The following is a 14845-nucleotide window of genomic DNA, read 5'->3' on the forward strand; positions in this document are numbered from 1 at the left end:
TACAAACTCTTAACAGTAAAGATAAAAATTGCTTTTAAGCGGATAGTGTCCCTTCAATTTTGAAACATATACACAGATAAAATAAGCTCTCTTGATATTGTGGGATCTTTAGATGAGATCTCTAAAGAGAACCAGAGAGTTAGTTTAAACATGACAGGGAGAAAATGGGGAAGGAAATGAAGAAGAAATGCACATGGGAACAATTCCTCGGGCCTTGTGCAAACTTGTGCTGATTCCTGACTTTGGATTCCTCCAGGATGACTGGGCAGGGGCCCAAGCCAATCTGTATTGGAATAAGATACACTGAACCACAGGGAGTGTGTTGGACCCAAGGCTTCAACTGAAGGCAAAATGGAACAAGAACAGTTAAATGTTACCAACCATCATTTTCCAGGCAAACATTTAATTTTTTGTTGTTTATATGTCTCTTCCACAATAGGAAAAAAATTTTCAAAGAACTGATTTAAATAGGGCTTGGTATTAGAAAAGACTATGTATTTTTTTCTGCCTAGCTTTTTTTTTTTTTTAATATTTATTTATTTATTTACACAAGCACTGGGTACAGTCAGAGGCGCAGGAAGGTGAGAGAATTCACCAGAGCCAGAGTGGAGAGCAGAACAGGCAGAGTGACAAAGTACACTGCTGAGGGGAGCAGCGGGTGGCAGGAGAGGTCTGTGCGCCATGTGGGACCCTCTCTTGGTGGCCGGGGATGGAACCGGCGCTGCAGAGACTACAGGCAGCTTCGCAACCTAGCACTCAACCGCTGTGCCACTGGGGAGGCCCTCTGCCTAGCTTTTGCAATATATATTACTTCAGGGTTGTAAAATATTATTTTTAACAATGATTACAACTTTTAAGCAGTGCCAGCCAAAAACTATAAACTACAAATCCAATTGCTAAGAGTTCACACAGTGTCCAATAATAAAATTTTTGATGTAACAGAAAACATGTTTTCCTAGGTAAACATTTTCAATAATGCTCTAGATGATTCCCAACCAGATAACACTGAGGCACTTTCTGCCTCTAACCATGACTTTGTTTTCAATGATGTATTTTGGAAGAGGTATTAAAAATGAGGTGTCAGTTTTCATAAAATACTGTCCTTTCATGGTAGCATTTCATCAAGCCTACATATTCAGTTATGGCTTTATAAAGTCCTGGGAAGATATTTCATATCTATATGTACCACTTAAGATCTACTTTTATGGAACATTCCAAATGAGAATTTGACTATAAGGCAGAGATAAGGAATAGTTTTTTTCTCTTTAATTCAGATATTTACCGTTTTTATGAATAGTATAGGCTAATCCATCTGTTTCATAAAAAAAAGATCTGTAAGCACTAAATCACTCACTAGGCTCAACTCGAGATGCTGACGTTATCACTGTGAATAAGACATTCATGGACTCATATTGCTGATGCATAATTAGGAGTAACAAGTAAACAAAAATGATAAATAGATATATTATATCATCAATGACTTTGTGTTACAGAGTATGTAAGTCCTATACTCAGGAGATAGAGAATGATGTTCTGAGGTTTTATTTAGATGAGAGAGTCAAGAAAGTTATCTCTGATAAATGTACATTTAAGAAGAATCCTAAATGAAGTGAGGGAAAATGCTTCTGATAGGGAGAGAGTAAGTGCCAAGGTCCTGAGGTAGAAGAACCTTGAAAGATTTAAGAAACAAATATTGGAAACAACTAGATCTAAAATGGAACAAGATGAAGAGATAGTAGAGGTAGTATGAAGAATGATATTATCAGAGGCAAGGTCAAAGACAGAAGTCACAGCATTGAACAGTTTGTTTATGTGATAAGTCCCATATACTTTGGTTGCATATTTTCTAATGACATCATTTTAAATATTTCTTATCTCTTGGTAATGTATAGCTCAAAGTATCAATCTACATACCACATCAGGCCATCCCTTGAGTTTCTGATAGGTAGTGTTTGTATTATTTGCTTCTAAATACCACTAATATTTTTATTTAGTTGAGCAATGCACTGTTTGAAGTGAATTATTAAAATTACAGAATTTCCAAATATATGTATGGTCTTGGGAGGGACTATTGATTTTATTGCACTGTGCACAGAGAATGTGACATATATATATTTATAAATATATTATATTGATTCTTTGCTATGTGTTGACAATAACTCTGTAGGCTGATATAGGATCCACTCTTGCAGAAGTTCAGTGTATGCTTATGGGAGTTTTCTGAGTATTTGAATGTAAGGAGCTACTCATATCACCTGTACTTTCACTGGTGTTTGTGCTTGATCTATGAGTACCCACAAGCAGGATGCTCCAGTCTGCTATGGTTTTGTATTTGTCCCTTTCTTCTGGTAATTCTGTCCATTTTTGCTTTATATATATAATTTATTACCTTGCTATGTATGTACATTATAGTCAAGTTTCAGTACCTTCCCACTTAGTTAGCTCTTTCTACTAGATTTATATAAATCGCAATAGTATATTTTGCTTAACAGTCTATTCTGCCTGACATCAATATGACCATTTCAACTTTGATAAATATATTTCCATTCTTCAACTCTCAACTTCTCTGTTATTATGAATTACAAATATTTCTTGTGAATAAAGCACAGTAGGTGATCTTCCTACTCTGAGAATCACTATCTTTTAATATGATTTAAGTCAATTTACATCTACTATGATATTTCATATATTTGGATTTAATTCTACCATCTTGATTCTGGGGTCAGTTTTTATGTTAATGATAGTTCATTGACAAACTGATCCTGATTTATATATGCAAATGTGGTACAAATTTGTGGCTTTGTTTTCTTTTGAGAGGCTTCCCCCTACCCCAAACCTCAAATGGAATCAAGGTTCCTGCTGTTTCTCTGCCCAGTGAGTAGTTTATCTACCTTTCATTCATGGTGAGGTTTTATGATAGGGTCTTTTTTTTAAGATTTATTTATTTATGCACACAAGAACTGGAGTACAGGCCAGAGGTGTGGGAGTAAGAGGATTCACCAGAGACAGAGTGGGGAGCAGAACAGGCAGATCCACTGAAATGCACTGCTGAGGGGAGCAGCGGGTGAGCCAGGAGAGGTCTGCTGCATCACGTGGGTAGCTCCCTGGCCAGGGATCGAACTCATGCTGCAGAGGCCGCAGATGGTTTCATAGGTTGCGTCTTAACCCCCTGTGCCACCAGGGAAGCCCTTATGTGAGGGTCTTAATCCCCAGTTTCTGCTTGTAAGGGCCATAGGGTACCTGTGCTTTCTTTGTAGGGGCTGGAAACCCTAATCTGCTGTTTGGGTCAATGCTGCCAAGGAGACCAAACATAGGCTTACTCCCACAAACTGAGTTTTTGACATCCATCTTTCTTTTGAGCTTGGCTGTGTATTTCATTTGGTGAGCTAGTGGTCATATAGCAACTGGAACATCTACGGATTTGCCTTAATGTGGCTTCATGCGTTTGACTGCTGGGGTTGCCCACAAAAAGGACCTCAGACAGGGGAACTTAAACAACTGTCATTTCTTTCCTCACAAACCTGGAGTCTAGAGGTCCAAGATCAAGGTACATGAAGCACAGGTTTCCTCTGAGGCCTGTCTCCTGGGCTTGCAGACATGGTCTTTCCCTACATTCCCTATGGACTTCCTGCTGCACAGGCTCCTCTTCTCACAAGCTGGATAGGGTCCAGCCTGATGACTTCATCTTAACTTAATTACCAATTTAAAGTCTCTTTCCACTCAAAGGGTCACATTTTGAAGTCCCTGGAGTTAGGAATTCAGTGCCCAATTTGGGGGAAGGGACAGAATTAACCCAAAATAGGCAGCCCTCCAATTCAGTCTACCAGGCTTCCAGAAGTGGAGGTTCTGACTGGTCTTTTATGTCTTTCTCTGAGCCTAGTTCAAGACCAACCTCCATTGTTAACTGTTTGAGTTCATCTTGGCCTACTATTCCCAGATGCAATTAAGTGCATCCTCATCCATGACACTTGGAATATACTTTTCTTACTACACTTTATCTTAGCCAAAAGGCTGAGAAGCAATGAATATATTTTTCTTGTTGTGTATCAACCATTGGGTACATACATCCTGATAGAAAAATATGTGATCACACTGGTGGCGATGCAGCACCTGGCACAGAGGCACATTTTTAAAATAAAGAAGTCAAATCACAGAATGCATGATCACAAAGCTGGGAAGTCACACTGTGTGAAGCTTCAAACCCAGGGGTCCTCACACCACAGCCACATTTTTACACCACGATTCACAGAAACTTCAGAATCAGAGAGATTTGGGTTGAATTTCAACTCTGCCTCTGGATAATGTGTGGGCCTCTGAGCACATGGCATGAAATAGGTCCTGTTTGCTCCTTTAGCAAATCCTGAAGACTGATATTTTGTCTATAGCACCCGGTGCTGTGGACTGTGACCTCACAGGGTCCACAGTCTAGTGGAGGAGCTGTATAGGGGTGGATACAAAGGTGACGATTTCATTGAGGTCAAATTATAAGCAGAAGAATGTGGCTCTCTGGAGTTTGCCAAACAGGACCTGCCGTATAGTTGGAATGGCAGCAAGTCTTGCTTGAACACACAAGAAAGAGGAACTGCACGAACTACATGAGACGTGCAGCCATGAACACTGAGACAGGAAGAGCATGTCTAGAGGTCCCGTGGAGGCAGCGGCCAGAGTACCACCAAGAGACAATCAGGTATACACAATCATCTGAATACAGAGGGTGACGAAGGTGGCGCTGGATGGGCCAGAGAGGAAGGCAGGGAGCAGATACATGATCTAAGGTTGTCAACCAAAAGGCTTTTTTTATTTATTAAGATTTATTTATGCATACAAGAACTGCGGTGTAGGCCAGAGGTGTAGTGGGTGAAAGGATTCACCAGAGACAGAGTGGGGAGCAGAACATGCGGATATCTACTGAAATACACTGCTGAGGGGAGCAGCGGGCGAGACAGGAGAGGTCAGTTGTGCAATGTGGGACAGCTCCTTGGCCAGGGATCGAACTCAGGATGTAGCAGTGATAATCCTGAGACTTATTAACCTCTAGGCACCAGGGAAGCCCAAGGCTTTTTCTTTTTTTTAACCAAACTTAACCCATCCATGGCCTGTTCACAGGAATGCCTTTCTCTTCAGACTGTAGTGAGGATTTTAAGAGGAAAAAAAAAAAAAAACCTATGCAGAACGTCTGGTTTGTGGTAGGTCCTCAACCTTCACATTTGCCCAAAGGTATTTAAAGGAATGTCTAGTCAACAGTCGTATCCATTGGGGTTTTAGTCCCCCCTTTAAATTGTTTTCCACATAAAATGTAGGACTTTGGTATCTCACTATGCAGCACATCCTTTCAACCTTTCATTTGCATGAAAATTACTAGATCGAATAATGTTTTCTTGTGAAAAACCACAACTGTGAAGTCAAGTTAACCCGACAAAAGTGGCCAAACCAGAGGACTTGCCAAATGCCCTCACTACCAATTAGAAGCCATGGTGATTTGGGACAACATCTTTAAAAAAGTAAGAAGCCTTTTTTTCCAGGAATATCATGAAAACTCTTCATTTGTAGAGTGAAAACAGGGAAACTGCTTCACATTATCCTTCCCCAGCATTTGGTATGAGGGAGAGCCAAAAGCCCACGCAGGGAGGAAGTGCCATATTTCACTGTGCTCTGTGATCTTCTATGGGTCTCTCTCACTCTCTGAATTTTCTCAAAACTAATGTAGGGCATCCTCACTTCTCTTCTTTGCCAAACTAAGACTTTTCATGTTCACCACTGGAAAGAGATGTTTTGGCTAAGAAGGTTCGCTAGAATGTGCAATTCTGATTTTGTCACTAAGATTTACATTTGTATAGGATTTCCACTGTTAGAGCAATCACCCCAGTGGCCTTCGTTAGTGCTAGAGCAGGAGCTGTGGCATGCTTTAGCTAAAGGTATTCAAAAGATTCTTCTCTTCATGCCCCATAACTAAATATAGTTAAGACTAGATGATCACATCTAATGTTGCTAAATAATGTACCAACCCCAATAGAGAGCACCAAGAATGACCTACTCATGGTCACCTTGTGGGTCCCTGTATCTGAAGGCAGTTCTAAACTTTTCATCTTCCTAAACACTCAGCATTCTACAGATCGTAGATCTTATTCACACTAGCTAAAACACAGAGGCCAGCGGAGAGATACATGTTTCTTTGTAGTTCATCTAGAGCCCTCTCTTCCTTGTTTGACTAAAAAAAAAATACATAGTAAGGGTATCCCTGGTGGCCTAGGGGTTATGTCTCAGCACTATCACCATGACAGCTTGAATTCAATCAACTAGGGAGCTAGCCCACATGGCGCAGCAGACCTCTCCTGTCTTTCCTGCTGCTCCCCTCAGCAGTGCATTTCAGTAGATCTGCCTGTTCTGCTCCCCACTCTGACTCTGGTGAATCCTCTCACCCTTGCATCTCTGGAATGCACCCCAGTTCTTCTGTGCAAAAGTAAATAAAATCTTAAAAAAAAAATTCATAGGAAACTCACCTCCTATTTCTCCATAGGTTGAGGCTGTGCTTTGAAGGGCCCCCATAGTCCACCATCTCTCAAAACAAAACTAGAAATGCAGGATTTGTGTATCCAACAGCACAGGGTCATTTCCTTATAAGAAATTAATTCACAAAAATCCAGCTTGTTTAAGACATGGAGAGAGGCTGCACCACAGAAGATGGCATTTACACATCAGCACCCTTGAATAAATGGATAAATCTTTAAAAAAAAAGTATTTTACCTTCATCATAACTGAGAACTTTTTTTGTGTCATTACAAATATGCAGTATTGTTATGACAATGATAGCTAGTTAGGACACCTCCATTCCTAGAGAAAGGAGCACAGCATTCTGAACTGGATCCATAAGCTCCAAACTAGGAGATTGGTCTGTCATAAAATATCCTTCTCCTGTGTCACATTCTTTAAAATGCAGATGCTTTTTTAATCGATGTTGTTTCTGTACAATTATATCTACTGTATCTCAAAACTCTGTAATAATTTTTAAGCTGTTGTGTCTTCATGTTTTCTGCTAGCCTCCAAATGCCTACCTTCACTGAATTGATAAAAGCATAGCTATCAGACAAAGCACAGGATGCTGTGACCCATCTCCTTTAAAAGGACTATAATCTCTGACAGGGCTGACTATACCCTGAGTTACTTTCACGCAACTATGAATTTGCACAGACTAACTACTCTCCCTTGAATTGCTTATAGTAAATGCTTTTCAATTTTGTGGCTTTCCAGCACTGGGGACTTGCTGTTCTATTTTGCAGAATGCTACTTGTTTTCCACTACAGATTTGGAAATGTCAGATTTGGATACATGTTTTCCCAGACTCCCTTTCAGCTAGGGCATGAACACATGACTCAGGCTCTGTCAATCAGAAGCATCCACAGTGGAGTTTAGAATTGGACCTGGGGTCCCAAGAAGTGGGACTGTGTGGCAGCAGAGAAGTTGCAGCAAGCTGGAGTTCCCAGGCACCTACCGGATTATAAGTGGAAATGAGCAGGGTTTGAGTTTTTCACAAGACTTGTTCTAAGGTGTTATTTTCATCTTTGTTCCTGGCAGTGCAAATCTGAGCCTGGGGTCTAGCCCTCCTAACAATACCCTTTTCATAAAACTCCTTTTCCGTTTAGATCAGCTAGATCCGTGCCAGAAACTTTCAGCTAGGAATTCTCACTATATTTTCCTTATATGGAGAACCAGCTCAAAGCTTCTACCCACCAGTGAATGAGTGAAAATATGAAGCCAGTCCCTAGCTACTGTTTTGTTGACTAATTCCTGCAGATAAGCAGGAAAACGGATAATTTATGACAGACCAATCTCCTAGTTTGGACCTTATGGATCCAGTTCAGAATGTTGTGCTCCTTTCTCTAAGAATGCAGGTGTCCTAACTAGCTATCATTGCCATAACAATACTGCATATTTGTAATGACACAAAAAAGTTCTTCTCAGTTATGATGAAGGTGACATACTTTTCTTTTTTTTTTTTAAAGATTTATCCATTTATTCAAGAACCGGGGTATGTGCCGGAGGGTGAGAGGATTCACCTGAGACAGAACAGGGAACAGAACAGGCAGACTGACGAAATACACTGCTGAGGGGAGCAGCAGGCGAGACAGGAAAGGTCTGCCGCACCATGTGGGACCCTCGCCAGCCAGCCGGGATCAAACCCATGCTGCAGAGGCTGTGGACAACTTCACAGAGAGGCGCTCAACCACCTGCGCCAACCGCAGAGGCCCAAAGGTGAAACACTTTTCAAAAAAAAAATGCCTTCTACTTTAAAAAGATGGAAATCCTCAGTTAAAGAGAGACCTAGTTCTTTCTGGTGAATATTTTGGACCACAGGTTTCTGCACACTTTTACTACAAAAATAATAAATAAATGACAATCCACATTTTTTGGAGCAGAAAGACATTCCCAAGTGAACCTGCATAATCCAGTCCTTCATTCCATCATGGGCTCAGAATCACATTTAATGGCAGAAACTGTCTACTGAAAGCTGAGGAAGAAGAACTTTCCTGAGTGGGAAAGAAGACCTTGTTACAATCCAAGGTTAATCCCCTGCCATCCCACCCTCTGGGCTTGATGCTAGAATGTTGGTACTCTACTGGTGAACAACAGAGTCTTAAATTACAAATTTGTGGGTGCAGACAGAGCCTCCCAACCCTGCCTCTCAGTCTGAATAAAGTTTGTGCTGAGACATATGGAAAGCTCTGCAAAGTTGGTAATAGTCATCAAGAGAAATCTCAAAATAGTGACCTGCTTACCTGTGGATGCCTAAGAAGACTTTGCGATAACACTATTAGTGAGTTTCAGGCAGAATTTCTGCTAAACTACCAGATGAGAAATCCTAGGTAGAACACAGTGGGCTAGATTGCATTCAACCTGCCTGTCAATTTCAAACAATGGGTCACTGGGTCCTAATCATTGGTTTAGTGGGGAAGAGTTCACGATTGATTAGATATGTCTACCCTAGGATTGAATAGGCCTATGAATATGGGAAGTTATGTGGCAAAATTGAATTAAGATTAAAGGTTGCCAATTAGTTGACTTTAAGATAGGGAGATAATTTAAGATAGGGGATGTTCCAGGCCCAATATAACCACCAGGGTCATGAAGTGGGGAAGAAGGAGAGAGAATAAGGGAGATGGCAGTGTGAACAGGACTCCGCGGGGCACTGATGGCTTTGAAGACAGAGGAAACAGCCACAGTCAAGAAAGGCAGGCAGCCTCTTCAGGGACTGGAAAAGGCAAGAAAACAAGTTCTCCTAGCTTTTCCAGAAGCAACAGTCCTGCCAACACCTTGACTTTAACCCCAAAAGATACAGTTTCGACTTCTCATCAAAATTCCAACCAATTACTTAAGCTATTTCTAGCCTATCTTATTATCAAGCTGACAACATTCAGAACCACTAAAGAGACACACAAAACAAAACCTCATCTTCAAAGAACGTAGGTCTCCACCCTAACTGCATGTGAGAATCACCTGGTGAGCTTTTAAAGACACAGATGCCTAGGCTCTCTTGCGGACCAACTGAATCAGCCTTTCTGGGAGGCAGTCTCAAGCACAGGTCTTATTAAAAACTCCTCAGGTAACTCTAGGGCATGACAAGGGTTGAGAACACCCATTCCCAAACCACAGAAGAATCCCTTAAGGGAGAGGAGAGAGGGCCTGGGTCGGCTGAGACCAGAGTCCAGTACCCATGTTCCTCTTTCCTGCACTTGTCTCCATCAGACCCATACCATGACTGCCAGCACCTTCTCGATACATGGCTTTTCCTATTTTGTTTAAGTTGCAGAAAGCTCTTAACAAAATAAAACAGACTCAAAAGTACCATAGGCAAAAAAATAAAAATGAAAAATAGGGTCTGGGGAGGCTAGAACTCTTGTGATTCCCGTTTTCCACATTCCCTGGGAAGCTAATGTTCCAGATTAGGAATTATTATCTACCCAGTTAACCCCAGAACAGAGCTGGATTTGTACAGTCATCTAGTGGAATATGTCCCAAGCAGTTTGCCACAGGCCACTCATCATGGCATTGATAGATGTCATCTGAAATAATAATAGAAAGTTCCATGATTTAACACCTAAGAAAAACACCACCCATATCCTCCTGCTCTTGGATATTAAAGACTTTCAGATGCTCTGCAGCTGAAAAAAAAATTGCCTAACCTAATACTTCCTATTGACTAAGGAAGTGTTTTTGTAAAGGACATCTGCCAGCCAGAGGGCTCAGTTTGGAAATTCCAGTTCCTTCCTGTGAAAGATGAGCAAATGGGAGATCAGGAGATGAGAGCACTGTCCCAAGGGCATGAAGCACAGTTGGCCAATCTCTCCCTGTCTCTCCTTGACCCAGCCGGGGTCTCTTCACCTAGGCTACTTCCTGCATGGTGACAGTCTCATCCGCAGGGAGCCCGGATTTGCCATCACTGGCTAGGAACTTGCTCTAGTCCCACAGATGCTTGCTTGGGTGCACCTCTGGGCACAGCTCTGGGCACAGAGGAATGATATTTGGTGCACAAATTCTCCAGTTTCCCAACCTACAGCCTGTGCTGCTTGCCACAATGATTCTCAGAGGGTCTCAAGCAGGAGTGTGTCCTAGAAAATTTCCCACTTCAACTGCTCATGAGTGCTCCTTTCGGTAGCTTCTCTCCCTTCCCTGCCCTAATCCTCCTTCCTCATGTGCGCTTCCTCAGATCAACTTCCTAAAGAATGCTTTTCTCTAGGCTTGCTTTGGGGGAACACAACCCAAAGTTTCATAAAGTGAGGGATAAACAATGACTTAGGTTTTAAGTCTAGTTCAGACGTGAAATAAATGATCTTTTCAAGACTTAAATTTTTCAGAGTAGTTTTAGTTTCACAGCAAAATGAGGGGAAGGAATAGAGATTTCCCATATACTCCCCACACCTCCCACCCCATAGCCTCCCCCATAATCAATATCTCTCACCAAAACACTTTCATTTGTTAGAATCAATGACCTTCATCGACACAGCCTAGTCATCCGAAGTCCATAGTTTATGTTATGGTTCACTTGTGGTGTGATATATCCCATGGGTTTGGACAAATGTATAACGGCATGTATCTGTCATCTTCATGGCCTTAAAAACCCTCTGTGCTAATGATTTTTATAAATGAAAATTTTTTATTTTATTAATTTCATAAGTGAAATCAGATTCAAGAGAAATACAAATTTTAAGCAGACAGAGACATTTCCTCCTGAGACAAGCAGCTAAATTCTACTGTCAAAATCAAGAGTTCAAGCTTTTTCTTCCTTCTGACACTAAAAATTTTTTTGAGAAACAAGGTCATGTTAGAGATAAAACATTTTGCCTTATCTCCAGAAAGTAAGCAGGATTTCTCCACTATGTGCCCTCTGGTGAAAGGTTACAGGCAAATAATAAGTCATGTTGCTAGAATGTTCTCTGAGAGCTAAGAAGGAAATAGAAATGCTTAAGAAAGTTGAACTTGGGAATTTCTGAACAGGCAGCATGTCTGAGGCGGCTCCAGACTGCCAATTTATTTTCGAAACAGTGGATAAATTTGCTCAAGAAATTAGCTGTCGATAGCAGGGTATGAAAATCTAGCCAGAGTTCTAAATTTGGCTAAGGATTTCAAACTATTTTCCAGATATTTGGGGTTTAGAAAAACCCAACACATTTTTCTCAGCAACTTCTTTTCCCCCTTAATTTCCAACCTAAAAACTATAAGGGAATTTCAGCATGTCTTTTCTTAAATATGAGTTGATATCAAGCAGGCAGATGGGCATTTTCAGATTATTCTTTTAGGCGAAGGATTTTCAAAACACCGTACTTGATTTTGATAGAGGCAATTTCCCACAGATTTGAATTTCACATACTTCTGTAGAGTAAGGAAGGACATTAGAGCTTGAAATCTCTTGGAAGAAGCTTCCATTTTCACAGACAGCCAGAGTTGACTGGAGTTCTGGGCATTATGGTCTCAAAGAGCTAGAAGGGAAAGAAATACCTATTGAGGTAGAAAACATCAACCCTTTGCTTTTGCCTCGGAGAAGAATGATGACGTCTGAAGCCAGTGGAACAGCAGTCAGAACATTACAATCAGATGAGTCAGCTGTTAGAATCCATCTGCTTGGTTCTGAGTATTTTAAGAACTGGCTGGATCCAGGGCTGCATTCTTCAAAACCAATGACATCTGACTGTTCTTCATCACAAGTCATGGTTGCCTAGAAATCCACCCCAGAAGTTGAGTGCTCATGGCCCATGAGGGTGTGATCTGTCACTCCTTCCTAATCACCTTCTTGACGCTTAGCACTGGTCAGGCCCATTGCCAAAAGCTTCCCACTGTCCTGCGGTCTGACCTCAAGCCCGGCCAAATGGCCAGACAATTGGATTCTCTCTGCTCAGCTCTGAAACCAGATCTTGTCTGAAGGGTAGAAAGCCTGTCTGAAGATCTCCATCTTCCTTGAACTCATGCTGTGGAGTTTCTGCTAATGGAAGACAGAAGCCCTTCTCGACATACCTGCCTCTGCCACCTCCAGCTAAGCACCCTCTCCATAAACATCATCCCTACTTCATACCATGTTCATAACACTTCAATTTTTGTAAAGCACCCTCTCGGGATTACATAGGACATTACCAACAATACTTTAAGAGGGTGATGGAAAAGGTCCCTTTTGACCAAAACTACTCCCTCACAAGACTGTAGAATCCAAAAATCCACGATTCAACTGTTTGGATTAATATACTGAGAGCAACTGTCAGGAAGTTGGGGGACATGTGAAGTCATTTTCCACCATAGGAGTTCCGGCTTAAGTGAACTTACCAAATCTGCTCTGTCCACCAGTTAGGCTGACTGAAAAGTAATCTTAGATGCAAAATATTTGTTTTTGATGAGGAAAAAAGCCAGATGACAAAGGGTCGAGCAATTGAAATGTTGTTCCTTAGTTACAGGGGTAACAGACATGGGGGCAGTGGAATCCTACTGTGTTACAGTCAAACACAGGCAAAACCAATCCACATGGTTAGAAGTTGGGAGAAAGATTAAGTAGGTGAAAATTTGAGTAAGGGAGCTTCTGGAAAGTCTTATCACACTTGGTTTCTTGACCACTGTGATCCTGGTTACATGGGTATATTTCATTTTTGAAAATTCCTTGAGTGGTACATGTGACTTGTATGCTTTTATATTTACATTTTATTTTAGTAAAACATTCAAAGACAGAAGGGGTCATACCTTGAACTCCAGTGAGCCATAGCTCTATGTCATATTTAGTCCAGATAAGCTGGACACTAACTCTTCCCCAAATGAGAATTTTTTGCTCCCCCATTTTTACTCAGGCCTTCTCCCCAATTTCAAATCATACCCCACTTCTGCTGATATAAATCCCTTTTTGCATTGTTTGACACCCAGTTCAACAGCCACACTACCAAGGAACGTTCTCCACTTCTGCAGCCAGAATGGAATCCTTGCTTCCCCTGTCACCCTCCGATCTCAAGAAAAGCATTAATAGCATTTCCCTGATCATGCTGAGGTCCTCAGAACCTAGAGAGTATGGTACTTATCAAAGAACAGGTCATCAATAAAGGATTTCTGGTGTTATGATAATGGCCACATTTTTTTTTTTTTTAATAAATTTTATTGTTATATTCCCCATACAATTGCAGCCCCCCATTCTGACCCCAATCCCTCCCCTCCCGCCCCCGCCCCCCTAAAAGTGTCTCTGGTTCATAGTTTTTTGTTGATTTTGATTTTCACTTTCTTATAGTTATTCATTTTCCTGGTCCCTTATTTAAGTTTTCTAGATTCCTGCTATGAGTGAGACCATCCGGTATTTTTCTTTTTCTTTTTGGCTTATTTCGCTGAGCATGATCCCTTCCAGCGCCATCCATGTTGCAGCAAATTGCATGTGTTTATCTTTTTTGAATGCTGAGTAATATTCCATGGTATATATGTACCACATCTTCTTGATCCAGTCATCTATTTTTGGGCATTTGGGTTGTTTCCAAAGCTTAGCTATTGTAAACAGTGCTGCTATAAACATAGGGGTGCAGGTGTTCTTTGGAATTGATGTTTCTGTGTCCTTTGGGTAAATACCTAGGAGTGGAATTGCTGGGTCATATGGAAGCTCTATGTTTAGTAGGTCCAGAAATCTCCACACAGCTTTCCACAGTGGTTGGACCAGTTTGCACTCCCACCAACAGTGCAGAAGAGTTCCTTTTTCTCCACACCCTCGCCAACATTTGTTGTTGCTAGTTTTTTTAATATGTGCCATTCTCACTGGTGTAAGATGGTATCTCATGGTAGTTTTGATTTGCATTTCCCTGATGACAAGTGATGTTGAACATTTTTTCATATGCCTGTTGAATGGCCACATCTTAACCTCATAATGTAGTGATTTATGTTTGCCTTACTTCCTGTCTTCAGTTTTGAGAGAAATACATCTACCCCTCTTTGTATTAGCCACAGCACCCAGCCCATTACCATGCATCCAGCAGGTGCTCACTCTGGGAATGTTTTTGAATGACCTGTGTCTTTTATAAAAACAACTTGCAATGAAATAGACCCCTTGGATTAAGCACCACAGTGTGAAGCAATCCACAGCCTCTGCAGCACAAGTTCAATCCCCAGCCAGGGAGAAACACACATGGTGCAGCAGATCTCTCCTGTCTCGCCCACTGCTCCCCTCAGCAGTGTATTTCAGTCAGTCTGCCTGTTCTGTTCCCCATTCTGTCTCTGGTGGATCCTCCCACCCCCCACATCTCTGGCCTGTACCCCAGCTCTTGTATGCATAAATAAATAAATCTTTTAAAAAAAAGAAAGAAATAGAACCCTTGAAGAGCTAGGAACTTCTGCCTCATACCTT

This window comes from Talpa europaea (genome assembly GCF_964194135.1).
Source record: "Talpa europaea genome assembly, chromosome: 16".
Taxonomy (NCBI): domain Eukaryota; kingdom Metazoa; phylum Chordata; class Mammalia; order Eulipotyphla; family Talpidae; genus Talpa; species Talpa europaea.